The 14,669-nt window shown below is 37.2% G+C and overlaps 1 long non-coding RNA gene across 1 annotated transcript in view; it reads right to left on the reverse strand.

Annotated features, from left to right (window-relative positions):
- Positions 1-576: 576 nt before the first annotated feature.
- Positions 577-14,669, reverse strand: part of LOC129641849 (uncharacterized) — a 104,205-nt gene continuing 90,112 nt past the window's right edge. Inside the window, exons 3-4 of the long non-coding RNA XR_008709480.1 lie at positions 14,182-14,228; positions 577-787 (exon numbers count right to left, since the gene is read on the reverse strand). This is a non-coding gene — a long non-coding RNA (uncharacterized LOC129641849). The remainder of the gene's footprint in view (positions 788-14,181; positions 14,229-14,669) is intronic.

Raw genomic sequence — 14,669 nt, forward strand, 5'->3', positions numbered from 1 at the left:
GTTTGTTTGTTTTAATTTAATTTTATTTTATTATTTTTTTTAAAATTTTATTTTATTTTTTAACTTTACAATATTGTGTTGGTTTTGCCATATATCAAAATGAATCCGCCACAGGTATACATGTGTTCCCCATCCTGAACCCTCCTCCCTCCTCCCTCCCCATACCATCCCTCTGGGTCGTCCCAGTGCACCAGCCCCAAGCATCCAGTATCGTGCATCGAACCTGGACTGGCTACTTGGTAGGCATATTCTTTACCACTAGTGCCAATGTAGAAAATACCTTCCTCTATTCCCCTGAATCATTAGGGGAATGGTCCTTATTCTGAGGACCATTTCAAAAAACAAATCTATTCCAAGATACAAATTTCATATTGATCTTTCCAGGCAGAAAACACACTTGTTTTGCTTCACCCATCCTCATCAGCCAAAGCCACTTCCTGCCCCTGACCGGGCAACTTTCTACTCCTTAAATATGCAAAGCTCAAGTAGAATGCAGTGTACTTTCAGGAAAATTTTGTAATACATATAATAAGAGTATATGCTGGCTGTCAGACAAAATGTGTGACAATATAACTGTTTTTCTTATAGCTGACATCACAAAAGAGGAAGTGTTAAGTGTAAGAATGTGGAAATAAGGTTTAAAATCTGAGGTTTGCACTCTGGAAATGTGATTCAAGCTGTGATTTTCTGGATTGGAAAATATTACTTCTTTCAGAGTTAGAAATCTTTGGATTTTTATTCATCAGGGTTTTCTTTTTCTTAGTGCATTCTTGGCACAAAAGCAGCCCTGGAGCGAAAAACATTAAGAACAGAGTTAGAATGAAGGTTTGATTTTTGTGAAGAATAGCATTTATAAGCATGTTCTATTCCTCTATTTGGCATTCTATTTGCACCACAAAGAATAAGGACAGGGTGATTTTGTTCTGGGAGTTCTAGGTCACTTGCATCCTAGAAGCTCTGAAAATATTCTTTATGATGTTTTAAAATTTTTTCTTCTATAAATAGAGGGAAATTATTATTCCTGAGGTATATGATAAATATAGGTCAAGTCAACATGCAGGAGAATCAGAAATTTTGGAACTGGCTCACAACAAAATTATCAAGTCAGTGAAGTGTGTCTTTTGAAATGTAAACTTCCTCTGATGTAGACTTTCTAAATTGACCTTTGGTACTGGGCTGAGTGCAGTTTATTGTCCTTGGACAAGTATTCCCACCCTCTCTCCTTCCCCTAAGTTTGACGCAAGGAAAGTTTCCATTAAATTTATTTAGAAATCCTTTAAAGAGATGAGAGTAAGATTGGGGATAATATTAAGAAATAGATGTGAACAAGGTAATGAAAACTCTCTCATACAATAGAGAAATATTAACACTCTTGAAAGTCAGCACTCCCAATGTTGCTGACTCATGAGGGAGGGATCTGGGGCATCACAAGCGAGCGGCAGGGTTGGGAAGTGACACTGGCTGGAACTTGACACTGCTGCTAGTTAAAAAAATGTGTAAAGTGCTCAGTGTGAGCCTCTGACAGTAAAATTTCAATGCATATCAATTGCTATACTTTTTATAATTATCTTTCTGAAGGGAGCCGAAGACATCAAAAGAAAGATTCCAGGTTCAAATTAAGATTTTAAGAATGAGAAAGTAAAAGGGAAATTCTCACTCACTGAGCCACTATCATATGGCAGAGACATTGTAAAGAACTTAACTGAATGGTCAAATTAACGTTCCACAGCCCTGCGAAAGAGGTGTGATTTTATACAACTAATGCCACTTTATAAGTATGGGAACTGACAGACAGAGGTTACTATTTAGCTACGTCCTCACGTTCAAATTGAAGAAGAGCACAGATTATAATCCAGTTATTTTTTACTTCGAGTTTTATTTTACCATTTCCGATGCCTTACTGATAAGCTTTAAATCAGACCCTAATCAGCAGAATGCACTGCTGTCTACTGATGAGAGTTAAGTTTTAGAGTTATCTTCTAGTGTGTTTTAGAACAGCTGATCACAAAGGCAATCAAATGTACATCCAAGTGATGAATTTGAGCCAACAAGTACTATTGAGAACTTGTTACCTGCTGGTTGAATGGCAAGCTATCAGCATTTATGGTGTCTGACTTCATCTGAGCAAACCCATTTTTATTCCCTGAAATGCGCTGATAACTCCTCATCTTCAATTTAAGACCTTGATTACAGCACACAACACAAAGTCCTCTTCCACAGGCTTTCTTTATACTGGTACTTCCACTTGCTCTTTTGAGCAAAAATTTTTAATGGCATTGCTCTATTAGATTCCTGTTCTCCAGAATAGGTATACCAAATTTGTCTGTTCCAGACCTATTTTTAAAAAATCTGTTGTATGTATACTTTCAATATACACTTACACTTTATGATCTTTTGTGCAAATTAGAAAGAAGTGTCTCTCCTTGACTTGTGTGTCAGAAATTTGTCCCAATGTAACAGTTTTAGTAGAACAATCATTTTTTTTTATTTGCTTACTGAAACAAACATATGTATCTCCCCTGTTTGTCATACAAATGCCATGTTTTTGTGCAGTGTGCCACCTAATAATCCAAAGGGTTGGCTATGAATAGTCAAGAATTATTTATCAGGCATGCATGTGCTATGATAATTTCAGTAAATACAAAAAGAAAGGCCAATCTTCTTTGTTTTATGGAGCTTAGACTTTGTAGAAATCACAAATAATATTAAAAAAAATAAATGAAGAAGATACATATGAAATTATAGTAACTACTAAGGAGGAAAAAGTAAAGCAATGAAGTTAAATATAAAATGTCAGTTTTTAGGATTTACATATATCAACATATTATGCACATCATGAAGTATACACAAAAATAAAAATTAAAGAGATTAGATGAAAATAAATATGAATGGCAGTTCTAATATTATCCTCAGCAGATGGTCTTGCATCTCTATTTGTGGACCGTGGCTGAAGAGTTGCCTTGCTACTGATGTCCAATAGGATTTTCCGTGATGTTAAATGCTCATTCTGTGTTGACCATAGATCGAGTCTTCAAAATGTGTCCAGTGAGACTGAGGTACTGAATTTTAAATTTTCTTTAGCCTAAATGACTAGTGGCTATCAGACAGCATAGCTGTAGAGGAAGTGAAGTTCTGCTAAGGATACAGTGTCTGAGGCAAATAGAACTTTGCCTCTGCACTTTATCTTTCTTTGAGATCCAATTTTAATTTCAGACCATAAACTTAGCCCATTTTAACCGGGATTAATGATATGCTCTCTCCCTTTAGTCTAACTTTTTCCTCTTGAATTCCTGGATGCTTAATTAACTCTGCCGAACTATGTTCACTTACCTCTGCGGGATGTTATCTCCTAACTGTGGGTCTGTGTTATCCCTGGCTTTCACTGCGTGGTCTCACATTCTCTGGCTCCAGATATTGCCATGTGCTACCTCTCTACCAGCTCCTTCAGTTGTCCTTAGATCCCCTCTGTCATAGCGAGGCTGTCTCCAGATCATCTGAATCTCCAGAAATTGATTTTGCAACAGTTAAGGTATTAATGTTTGTGTTGTGAACTTTTTCTACATCTCCAGAAACTCCTGGGAGCTTAATTAAAGAGCAGTCCTCTCTTCCAGTCTCATCTTAAACCGTCGTTTGACGCCAATATGTTCTATTAAACAGCTTCAAAAACCCCTTCTAAGAGAGTGCTTCTATGTTTAATGTTGAATTAAGTAATCCAGCTGGATCTCTACTTGCATCTCCAGAGCACGGTGGTGCTAAACATGCAAAAATTATTTAGGAGTTTCTTGGAGAAAAGGTGGTATGAAAACATTACGTTCAAGGACAGCTGCCTCAGGCTGTACACAGTTTCTCCAGGCTGCTGCCACTCCAAGGAAAGCCTCATTAGAAGGATACCTAGGCTAGAAGAGGTTATCAAAAGCATCCCAAAAGGAGGAGAATGGTAAACAGCCTCAAATAAGCAGCTCTTTTGTCCCCCAAAGTTCTGTGCACACCTGGACAAACAGCTCATATCAGGAGGTGCTTTATTCACAGTACATGACCACACACATTACACATCCCAGCCAGTCATCCAGAAGCCCTAAATATAGCAAGAAAGATCAAAACTCCTGAAATCAGCCTGGGGCTTGCTCATCCAAACAGCAGGTGAAGCATCACAGGTTGAGAAATTTTTTTTCAGGCATACACATAAGCCTAGTAAGACTGATGTGAAATAATGAGGAAGTCCAAGCAAAGATATTAAAAATAATCTTGAACAAAAAAAATATTTACATGGAGTAAGAGTTATGTACAAAAATTATTTTGTTTTGGGGAAGACAATGAAAAAGTCACGATACTATAAAGCAGAATAAAATAATACAAAAGAAACAAAAGATATGAATTATATAAGAGAAACAAATTAATTAGAAAACTTCACAAAGAATAGTATTGATGAATACATAAAAGAATTGATTCTTCAAATAAGCCAATAAAATAGGAAAATGTTTAATTAAAAATATTGAGAATGAGAAAGTGGTTATAATTTACAAGAGGATATTATATGAAGTTCTATAATAATTGTGTTTTAATACCTTGATGAAATGAATAGCATTGAAAGAATATATAAATAATTATCATGGCTGAGAGGTAAAGAATCCGCCTGCCAATACTGGAGATGCGGGTGTGAGCCCTGAGTTGGGAAGATCCCCTGGCAATCCATTCTGCATTCTTGATTAGAAAATCCTATGAACAGAGGAGCCTGGTGTGTTACAGTCCCTGTGGTCACAGGTTGGACATGACTTAGCGACTAAAGCCTCCAAACCATAAGCTGAAAAACGAATCAGAAATCTGTATAAAAATTTGCTCCAATGTAGTTTTAAAGAAACTTCGTGTAATCTTTGGGTAACAAAAATACTCATGATATTTAACAATTGCTGATTTAAAAGTATTTTCAGCCACACCAGTTAAAGCCTTTATGAGACTAAGGGTCATGAACCACACCAGGACCCATCTGTACTGGTAGGACCACCTGTGCCTCCAGGAGCATCTATACCACCACATTAAAATGAAGAAGAGAGAAGCTAGTCAGTTCAGTTGCTCAGTTGTGTCCGACTCTTTGTGACCCGATGGACTGCAGCACACCAGGCCTCCGTGTCCATCATCAACTCCCAGAGTTAACTCAAACACATGTCCATTGAGTCGGTGATGCCATCCAGCCATCTCATTCTCTGTCATCCCCTTCTCCTCCCACCTTCAATATTTCCCAGCATCAGGGTCTTATCAAATGAGTCAGTTCTTCTCATCAGGTGGCCAAATTATTGGAGCTTCAGCATCAGTCCTTCCAATGAATATTCAGCATTGATTTCCTTTAGGATGGACTGGTTGGATCTCCTTGCAGTCCAAAGGACTCTCAAGAGTCTTCTCCAACACCACAGTTCAAAAGCATCAATTCTTCAGTGCTCAGCTTTCTTTATAATCCAGCTCTCACATCCATACATGACTATTGGAAAAACCATAGCTTTGACTAGACGGACCTTTGTTGGCAAAGTAATGTCTCTGTTTTTTAATATGCTGTCTAGGTTGGTCATAACTTTTCTTCCAAGGAGCAAGTGTCTTTTAATTTCATGGCTGCAGTCAACATCTGTAGTGATTTTGGAGCCCCCCAAATTAAAGTCTGTCACTGTTTCCACTGTTTCCCCATCTATTTGCCATGAAGTAATAGGACCAAATGCCATGATCATAGTTTTCTGAATGTTGAGTTTTAAGCCATCTTTTTCACTCTCCTCTTTCATTTTCATCAAGAGGCTCTTTAGTTCTTCTTCACTTTTGGCCATAAGGGTGGTGTCATCTGCATATCTGAGGTTAATGATATTTCTCCCAGCAATCTTTATTCCAACTTGTGCTTCATCTAGCCCAGAGTTTCTCATGATGTACTCTGCATAAAAGCTAAATAAGCAGAGTGACAATATACAACCTTGATGTACTCCTTTCCCTATTTGGAACCAGTTCTATGTCCAGTTCTAACTGTTGCTTCCTGACCTACATACAGATTTCTCAAGAGGCAGGTCAGGTGGTCTGGTATTCCCATCTCTTTAAGAATTTTCCACAGTTTGTTGTGATCTACACAGTGGGCTTCCCTTGTGGCTCAGCTGGTAAAGAATCTGCCTGCAATGCGGAAGACCTGGGTTTGATTCCTGGGTTGGGAAGACCTCCTAGAGAAGGGAAAGGCTACCCATTCCAGTATTTTGGCCTGGAGAATTCCATGGAATGTATAGTCCATGGAATCGCAAAGAGTTGGACACAACTGAGTGACTTTCACACAGTCAAAAGCTTTGGCAAAATCAATAAAGCAGAAGTAGATGTTTTTCTGGAACTTTCTTGCTTTTTTGATGATTGAACGGATGTTGGCAATTTGGAGAAAAGGAAAGATATACCCATTTGAATGCAGAGTTCCAAAGAATAGCAAGGAGAGATAGGAAAGCCTTCCTTAGCAATCAATGCAAAGAAATAGAGCAGAACAATAGAAAGGGAAAGACTAGAGATCTCTTCAAGAAAATTAGAGACACCAAGGGAACATTTCATACAAAGGTGGGCATAATAAAGGACAGAAATGGTATGGACCTAGCATAAGCTAGTGTTAGGATCTAGGAAACACAGATCATATTTTTAGGGCAAGTGATGAATGAAAACAACCTGAAAATGAGGTAGACACATGTATATTACCTTCCCAGGATCATCTAAGTTCTGAATAAACAAATGTGAATGGAAAATATTTCAAAGGCCTTGGACAAAAGCAAAATTAAATAGATGTAAGAAATGGTATAACCTCCCAAATAGTGTAATTGGTCAAAAAAAAAAAAAAAAAAAAATACAAAATCTGACCTGCTCACCCCAAACCAAAGAATTTATAAAATTTTTAAAAGGTAAGCAGTTGTATGATATTGAAAGACATGCTCAAAATGATAAAGCATTAATTGTAAAAGGATACATTTTTAAAAACACATATAAGCAATAATAAAGTAGGGTTTTCAAGATTAGTGTTTATATCTGTTACTATTGAATTTAGTGGCATAAGGGAGCAAACATTTTGATATTTTTGCAGATTCTGAGGTCAGGAGTCTCCAGCACACAGCTGAGATGACACATCTGTGCTCCATGAAGTCTGGGACCTCAAGGAGCCGGGAAGACCTGGATGGCTGGAGGCCATTCACTTGCCTGGGGGCAGACATCGCCTGGAGGCTCCTTCACTCACAAGTGCAGAGCCTGGGCTAAGATAACTAAAAGGCTGGACTCAGTTGGAACCTTACTAGTGTGTCTATATGCTCTCATCACACTGCTCAGGTATCTCCCGGTAGGATGACTGGGTTATGAAAAGGGGAGTTCCAAAAACAAGCATTTCAAGAGAAGCAGCCAGAAGGTGCATGACTTTTATGATCTACTCAGAAGTTACTATTACTTGTTACTATTACTTCCATCTATTTGATTTTGCTTTTGCCTAAAGCTCTTTGAAATATCTTCCAATCACCTTTGGAAGTTATTCAGAACTTCAGTGATACAGGGAAGATAATAAATATACTTCTGTCTACCTAAGTTTAGATTGTTTTCATTCTTCACTTGCCCTAAAAATAACATGGTCTGTGTTTCCTAGATTCTAACTTTATTGGCTGAAGCTCAGGTAACCCCATCCAGATTCAAAGGGAGAGTTGTATACTCCATCTCTCCTTGAGAACTTATCTAAAGCTCTATAAAAACAGATGATGTGGAAACCAAAACTAAAAGCATAAACAAACAAATCAATCATTTTATTTACTACGGAGTATCATTTACAAGGAAGCTATAACTGTTAAGAATTTCTTTGTGATAAAAAAAAATGATACCAAAAACATAATGCAGGGCATTTTCCTCTTTAATGTTTCAAGTCAAGTTTCAAAAAATATAAAAGATCTAATTTCCATACAAATTAAGGTTAACTTGATATATTTAATTAAACATTTTACACAATAGGAAAAGGCATATTTTTCATGAATCAACTGATAATTTCAAAATTAACATATGTTAGGCCACAGAGGAAATATCAATAAAATCTTCAAAGCATAAATTGTATGTGCCATTTTGTCTGCCTCTATACTTCTGGTAATAAAACTAAAAATAAATAGAAAAAATAAATGTTTAACTAACATTTAAAAGCAATAACACAGCAATTAAAAAATCTTCTAAATATCATGTGTCAAAGAGGAAATCAAAACTGCAATTATAAGCTCTTTACTAATTAGAGAAAATGACAACACACAGCTAGCTCTGAACTCAGAAGAAACTAAGTATATACTTATTTTATACATTTAATTCCTATCCACAAGTGTTCTGGAAGGAAAGTTCCAATATTACTATAATTCTGTCTACCTTTCTATCTACCTATCAATCATCTATCTGTAATACAATCTATCATCTATAGATCTATTCAACATTCAGTCTTTATGTCTTTTGTCTGTGTATATTATTACATATATTACAGTTGGCATAATAGGAAGTAATCTAAATGCTTGGCAATCAATAGGACATCACTTCAATAAATAGGACATTACTTCAATAAGTTTCAGAAACTCCATGTAATATAATTGTATGTAGATGTTGTATGAACATGGAGAAATCATTATGCTATAGTAAGGTAAAATAGAAGACCTGAAAGAAAGATACAGGACAAAATTTTGCTTGGATGTAGGAAACTTAGAAGGATGTTTCAGAAGTGCCAGTATCCATGCCACTGTGGAGGATAACGTCTCTATGGAAACCCTCGGTTAACAGCCAATAGGACTGTATCAGATGATGTACGGATAACTGCTTAAAGAACACCAAATGCGCAAGACGGCAAGCCACCCAGAGTTATAAACAACAGAAGCAAGCAATAGCAGGGTTAAATCCCCAAAGACTGAAGACATTGTAAGTTTCACACTTAAAATACAAAATAGCTGGACATGGCCCACTTAAGGTAATTACAAAGGAAACAACGGAATTACAGAGGAAACAAAAAAGACAGACTGCAGCAAACAGAATGGATGTTGAATGGAATGTGAACAACATGGTGAAGAAAATCTCACTCAGGAGATAAACCGCAAACTAAGTGTAACTGAAAAAAGTATAATATGAGCTGGAGATATATAGAAATAATAGATATATAAATACGTGGGCATATATTTTAGTTTGTATTTATAAAACTTACACAGAATGCCGCAAGAGCTATAAGGGAATGAGGACTCTGGAACGGCAACACAGAGACACGGTGAATAGAATCAAGTTGGCATCCACAAAGGGCAAAATCCAAATTGAGTAGAGGCTTTATTTAAAGAATAAATGACTTCAAATTTTTCAAAATTGATGAGGCTTTAGCCCAAGCTGGTAATCGAAGAGCAAGTTATGACTGAACACATGGTAGTGAAAATGCAGATAACTCAAGAGAGAAAGAGAGAAAGGGAGGGAGAAACAGAGACAGAGAGAAGAGAAAGAAGAGGAGAGATCCTGAAAGGAACCAGAACGTAAGACAGAGAATGCTCTACAGAGGAATATGGTTGGAGTGACAGAATACCCCTGAGCAAAAACAGTGAAATGGTGTTTAACATTTATCAACTGAACAATTTTGCATTTAATGTGTCTTTTTACTAGGCACTATTATAACCTCCAAGGATGCAGCAATGAGCAAAATTAAGAGGGTCTCTGTTCCCATGGAACTCACATTCATATAGAGGCAAACAGTCTAGTGAATAACATAATTTTGAAATGATAATTTCATAATATAAAAGTGATATGTAGAAGTAGAGTAACAACTTAGAAAGTGCATTGGTTATTTCAGATAGGGTCATCAAGGACACATGAAGTGGTGAAGCAACAGTTGAGCTCACCTCTCCAGATGAGAGGAACCATACAGATAATTGTGAGCAAGACCACAGGCCCTGAGATGAGTGGATGAACACAGAGGCAGTGCAGACAGAAAAGGATAATTAGATGAAATAAGGTAGCAGAGGTAAGCAAGAATTTGAAGATGATATTATTTTAATGGCAAGGAGAATTTGAGAATTTTAAAGGAGGAAATACCACCAATGAACTTATATTTTCAGAAGGCCCACTCTGTCTGCTTTGTGGAAAATGGAATATGATCAATTACAGAAACTTGGTGTGCCTTTCTTTGTGTTTCCCTGTGTATATTTATCTTCCTCAAAGCCAAGGTTGGAGCATTTGTCTTAGGACTCCTCCAGTTTAAGTAAGACAGATAGGTAATTTAAGCTGGCTTAATTTTAAAGGATATAGACCCAATCAAAATTTCCAACATTAGCTAGCTTCAGGCTTGGTCTGATATAGTAGGTTAAAAAGATAGCATTAAGTTCTGCATCTCCATCTCTCAGATAAGCTTTCTCTATGTGTTATGCATGATGGCTCCTGGCAGCCTGAGATTTCAATCCTAATAGCATTTCAATCGAGGCACAAGTAAACTTCCTTGATAAGAATGAAGTATTCTGGCTGGGAGAACTCCATTTGCCTCCTTTTTTATTACGCTTTATTTTTTGGCCATGCTGCGTTTTCTCTGACGCACAGGCTTTTCTCTAGTTTCAGTGAGCAGGGGCTACTCTCTAGTTGCGGTGCGTGAGCTTCTGAATGCAGTGGCTTCTCTTGTTGCTGAGCACGAGTGCTTCAGTAGTTGCGGTGTGAGGGCTCAGTAATGGCAGCTCCCTGGCTCTAGAGCACAGGCTCAATAGCTGTGGTGCATGGGTTTAGTTGCTCTGTGTCAGGTGGGATCTTCCTGGATCAGGGATTGAACTCGTGCCTCCTGCATTGGCAGGTGGATTCCTTACCACTGAGCCAAGGGGAAACCCCACTTGTCTCCTTGTGATGACATTCCATTCCTTAACCATTCATCAGCCTCCGGAGTTGGGCTTTCTGATTAATGAGGTCATCGTCATCTTCCTAATGATGTGTAGTTTGCAGGAGGGATTTAGTTTTTCCTGTCATGCAGAATGGTTTTACCATAACAGAGAGAATAATGCTTACCAGAAGATGGAGTGTTTGCCAGTGAAGAAGTAGATATCCACTGCAGAAGGATAAAAGGAAGTCTGCCCATTTCTTTAATAAAGTCAGTTCTCATGACTCCATATTGTTTGGGCCTCTTGGTAGGACCAACAACATAATGGTCAAGGGAATTTCTCACAGTGAAAATCAATGTGATTTTTTTTCCCCATAGAATTTAATTAGATATCACAATTTGGCCTCACAAGGAAGATGATGAGGCAGGTGGAGAACTTGATATTTCTTCTGGGGCTGGGGGTGGGGCGGGTGGTGGTGGTGGTGTCTCATGCATCCTCTTATAGCAACAGCTGCAGGAAAGTAAAGAACACAAGAAAGGTATCCCTAGATGCCAAAATCCAAAGGAAGGCCTCCAAAGAATGGCCCTGAGAAAAATTCTTTTCCTTCTTTCTTTTCTTCCCCTACCAGATTAACTCTTTCTTTTTTTATTTTATTTTATTTTTTTAACTCTTTCTTGTGTAATAGTCTCAGTGTTTTTCTAAGGCCATTATCTAAATCCTGACTTCTCTTGAGGGGTCAAGGAAGGGAATTGCATTGAATTTACCATAAAGCCTGAAAGTGACACTAATAACGTATAGAATAAGATAACCTGTGATAAACATCTGACTTTCAATGTTATCTTGCCCGCATTACAAAGAGCCATTAAAGAGAGAAAAATATTTTAAATTATTCATATTAAAGTCTCTGTAGCATACTAGGTAGAAATAGTTATGAAGATAAAAAATTAATACATGAATTTTAATTTCTGTTCTGCATCATTTCATCGTATGTTTGAGCTTTTAAAATCCTGTTGGGGCTGCATCATTTGTAATTGGTCTGGAACAAAGCAATGTCAAAAGGAAGATAAAATGGATTTTAAAGAAGTTAATACTGACAATGTCAAAAAGGCATACTTTTTAAAGCTTTATAGCAGATTGTTAGGGTTTAGGTATAATTGAATTAGATTACAGTGGAATTCTGAGCTAATCATTTTTTTTCTAGAAAAGGAGAATATTATAGAATAATAAGTCTACTTTTTCCTTAAGTTCAGTTCAGTTCAGTTGCTCAGTCGTGTCCGACTCTTTGTGACCCCATGAATCACAGCACACCAGGCCTCCCTGTCCATCACCAGCTCCCGGAGTTCACTCAAACTCATGTCCATCGAGTCGGTGATGCCATCCAGCCATCTCATCCTCTGTCATCCCCTTCTTCTCCTGTCCCTAATCCCTCCCAGCATCAGGGTCTTTTCCAATGAGTCAACTCTTTGCATGAGGTGGCCAATTTTAAATGCATTCATCACTGTTTTATTATTGTAGAAATTTTGTTTTTAAAATTTAGATATTTCTTGAAAGGGAACTTTCTGAGCTCATGCATTTATTTCCCTGCTTCACAACTTCTAACTGGAAAATAATCAACATAACAAAGGTAAATTGGGCAAAGTCTCTAACAAGATCAGAAACCAGGAAATAATCCTGTCTACAAGATCACAAGAGCGGTTTTGCTGTTTAAAGGACTGTATCACAGGTGAGGATGAACTGCTATGACCAACATGGAAAAGAAAACACTTTCTATTGGGAAATCTCTGCCTTACATCTGTCTTAGCTGTCTTCACCAGGATTCCTCTCATTTTTGGCAAGACTAAAAACCAGATCATACAATTCCAACTGTCTTTTTCCTTAAAATTAGAGAAATTTTTTTGTCTTCCTGTTGTCCCCAAATCAAAGTTTTAGACAGTAATCCATCTAATATTAAAGAGTCTCTCTTACATCTGGTCATGACACATGCACAGACTTCCATTTTTAGTGCAAATAAAACTTACACAGTACATCGGAAGTTGAAGTACTTCAAGTAATGAGATGTCATATGCTTCCATCCCACCACCTAAGTAAACATGTTCTAAGAAAAATTAAACACGCAAATAAGGTACTTTGTATCTTCAGGAAAGCATTATTTCAGGAAGTTACATACAGCATTTAAAAAGCAAAAACAATAAATTCAGTGGTAGCAGTTTAACTGTCTGAGAAAACCAGATCAGTGAGTTAGAAAACTGATGAATTCTCCATGATTGTCAGGGGTAAAGATGAAGAGAGAAATATGATTAACTAAAAATAAGAAATATTGAGGATACATCTTGTTAATTCAACATGTATGTGTAATACTCACTCCATAAGGAAAGGAGAGAATCACTAATAATGAAAGAATAGAAATAACAAGATACCAGTTCCCACTCATATGATGAGTAAAAATTAAAAGGAAATCAAATAATATCAAGTGTTGAAAGACAAATGTCATTCAGTGTCAATAAGACTCCTAACTACTTTGGAAATCAACTTGACAATACACACAAACATGTATATATACATATTGTACACATATGCACACACTTTTGACTTTATCCAAGACGGTCATACCCTACAACCTAACAATTTCATGCCTAGGTATATTGTTCCTAGGTTTGAATGCGTTCAGAAGCAGATCTGGAGACTAAGATTTCAGTACAAATACTTTATTTGTGAGTGATTACAGAAAATACCAGCAGGGAAGTGAGACATGGGGAAATAAGCTATGAAAAGGATGTGGGCTCCTGGAGCTCCATCTGACTGAGGAACTGTAGTCGATAGTGGAGAACACACACTTGGGGTTATCCTAGTCAAGGGTGATTGATCTGGGGTTTTTAACCTTCCTATTCCCTGTGCACACTGGTTGAGAGCAGCTGGGATCATTAGCTCATGGACTTCCAGTTTGCCCTGTGTGCTGGCTGTATTGCTCTTATCCATGAACTATCTTCAAGGTGAAAGTCAAAGTGAAGTCACTCAGTCGTGTCCGACTCTTTGCAGCCCCATGGACTGTAGCCTACCAGGCTCCTCTGCCCATGGGATTTTCCAGGCAATAGTACTGGAGTGGATTGCAATTTCCTTCTCCAGGGGGTCTTCCCGACCCAGGGATGGAACCCAGGTCTCCCTCATTGTAGACAGACGCTTTACCGTCTGAGCCACTGGGAAGTCCTGGTGTCCACAGCAAACAGGCGCTCCTAGTAGCAGCCCTCAGCAAACAGAAGGGAGGCCGGAAAGAGCAAGTGTAGGGCGCTGACAGTGTCAGCTACAACGCCTTAATAAAAGCACATCATGTGCACAAGGAAATATATTTAAATGTACTTACTATTTAACCATTTATCACAGAAAAAATGGAAGCAAGTGAACGCCCATCTGTAGAGAGATGAATAATAAAATGTAGTATTAGATGTAAGGAATAATCTGGATCTCTATATATTAAAACTAATCCTAAAATCAATGCGAAATAGGCTTTATGTAAACTTATTAACAAATTATATAAGTAAATGATGCATAACTAAAATAACATTTTTAATGAAGACAATCTACCATACAATGTAAGCATAATTATGTATGTAAAAATTTTAACAAAAACCTGGAAAGATATACACAAAATTTATGATGCTTTCATCTCTTGGAAAATAAATGGGGTAGAGCTAAATAACAAAATCGGCATAACATTTGTATCTAATATTTTTTCATTAAAAACATGATTATATGTTAAAATGTCAATTTGTGGATGAACATTTAGGTATTGCTCTCTGTAAATTTCTTTCAATTTTCTCAAAAGTAAAAGAAAATAAACACTGTGAATAA

This window comes from Bubalus kerabau, chromosome 1 (assembly GCF_029407905.1).
Source record: "Bubalus kerabau isolate K-KA32 ecotype Philippines breed swamp buffalo chromosome 1, PCC_UOA_SB_1v2, whole genome shotgun sequence".
In the NCBI taxonomy this organism is placed as follows: Eukaryota; Metazoa; Chordata; class Mammalia; order Artiodactyla; family Bovidae; genus Bubalus; species Bubalus kerabau.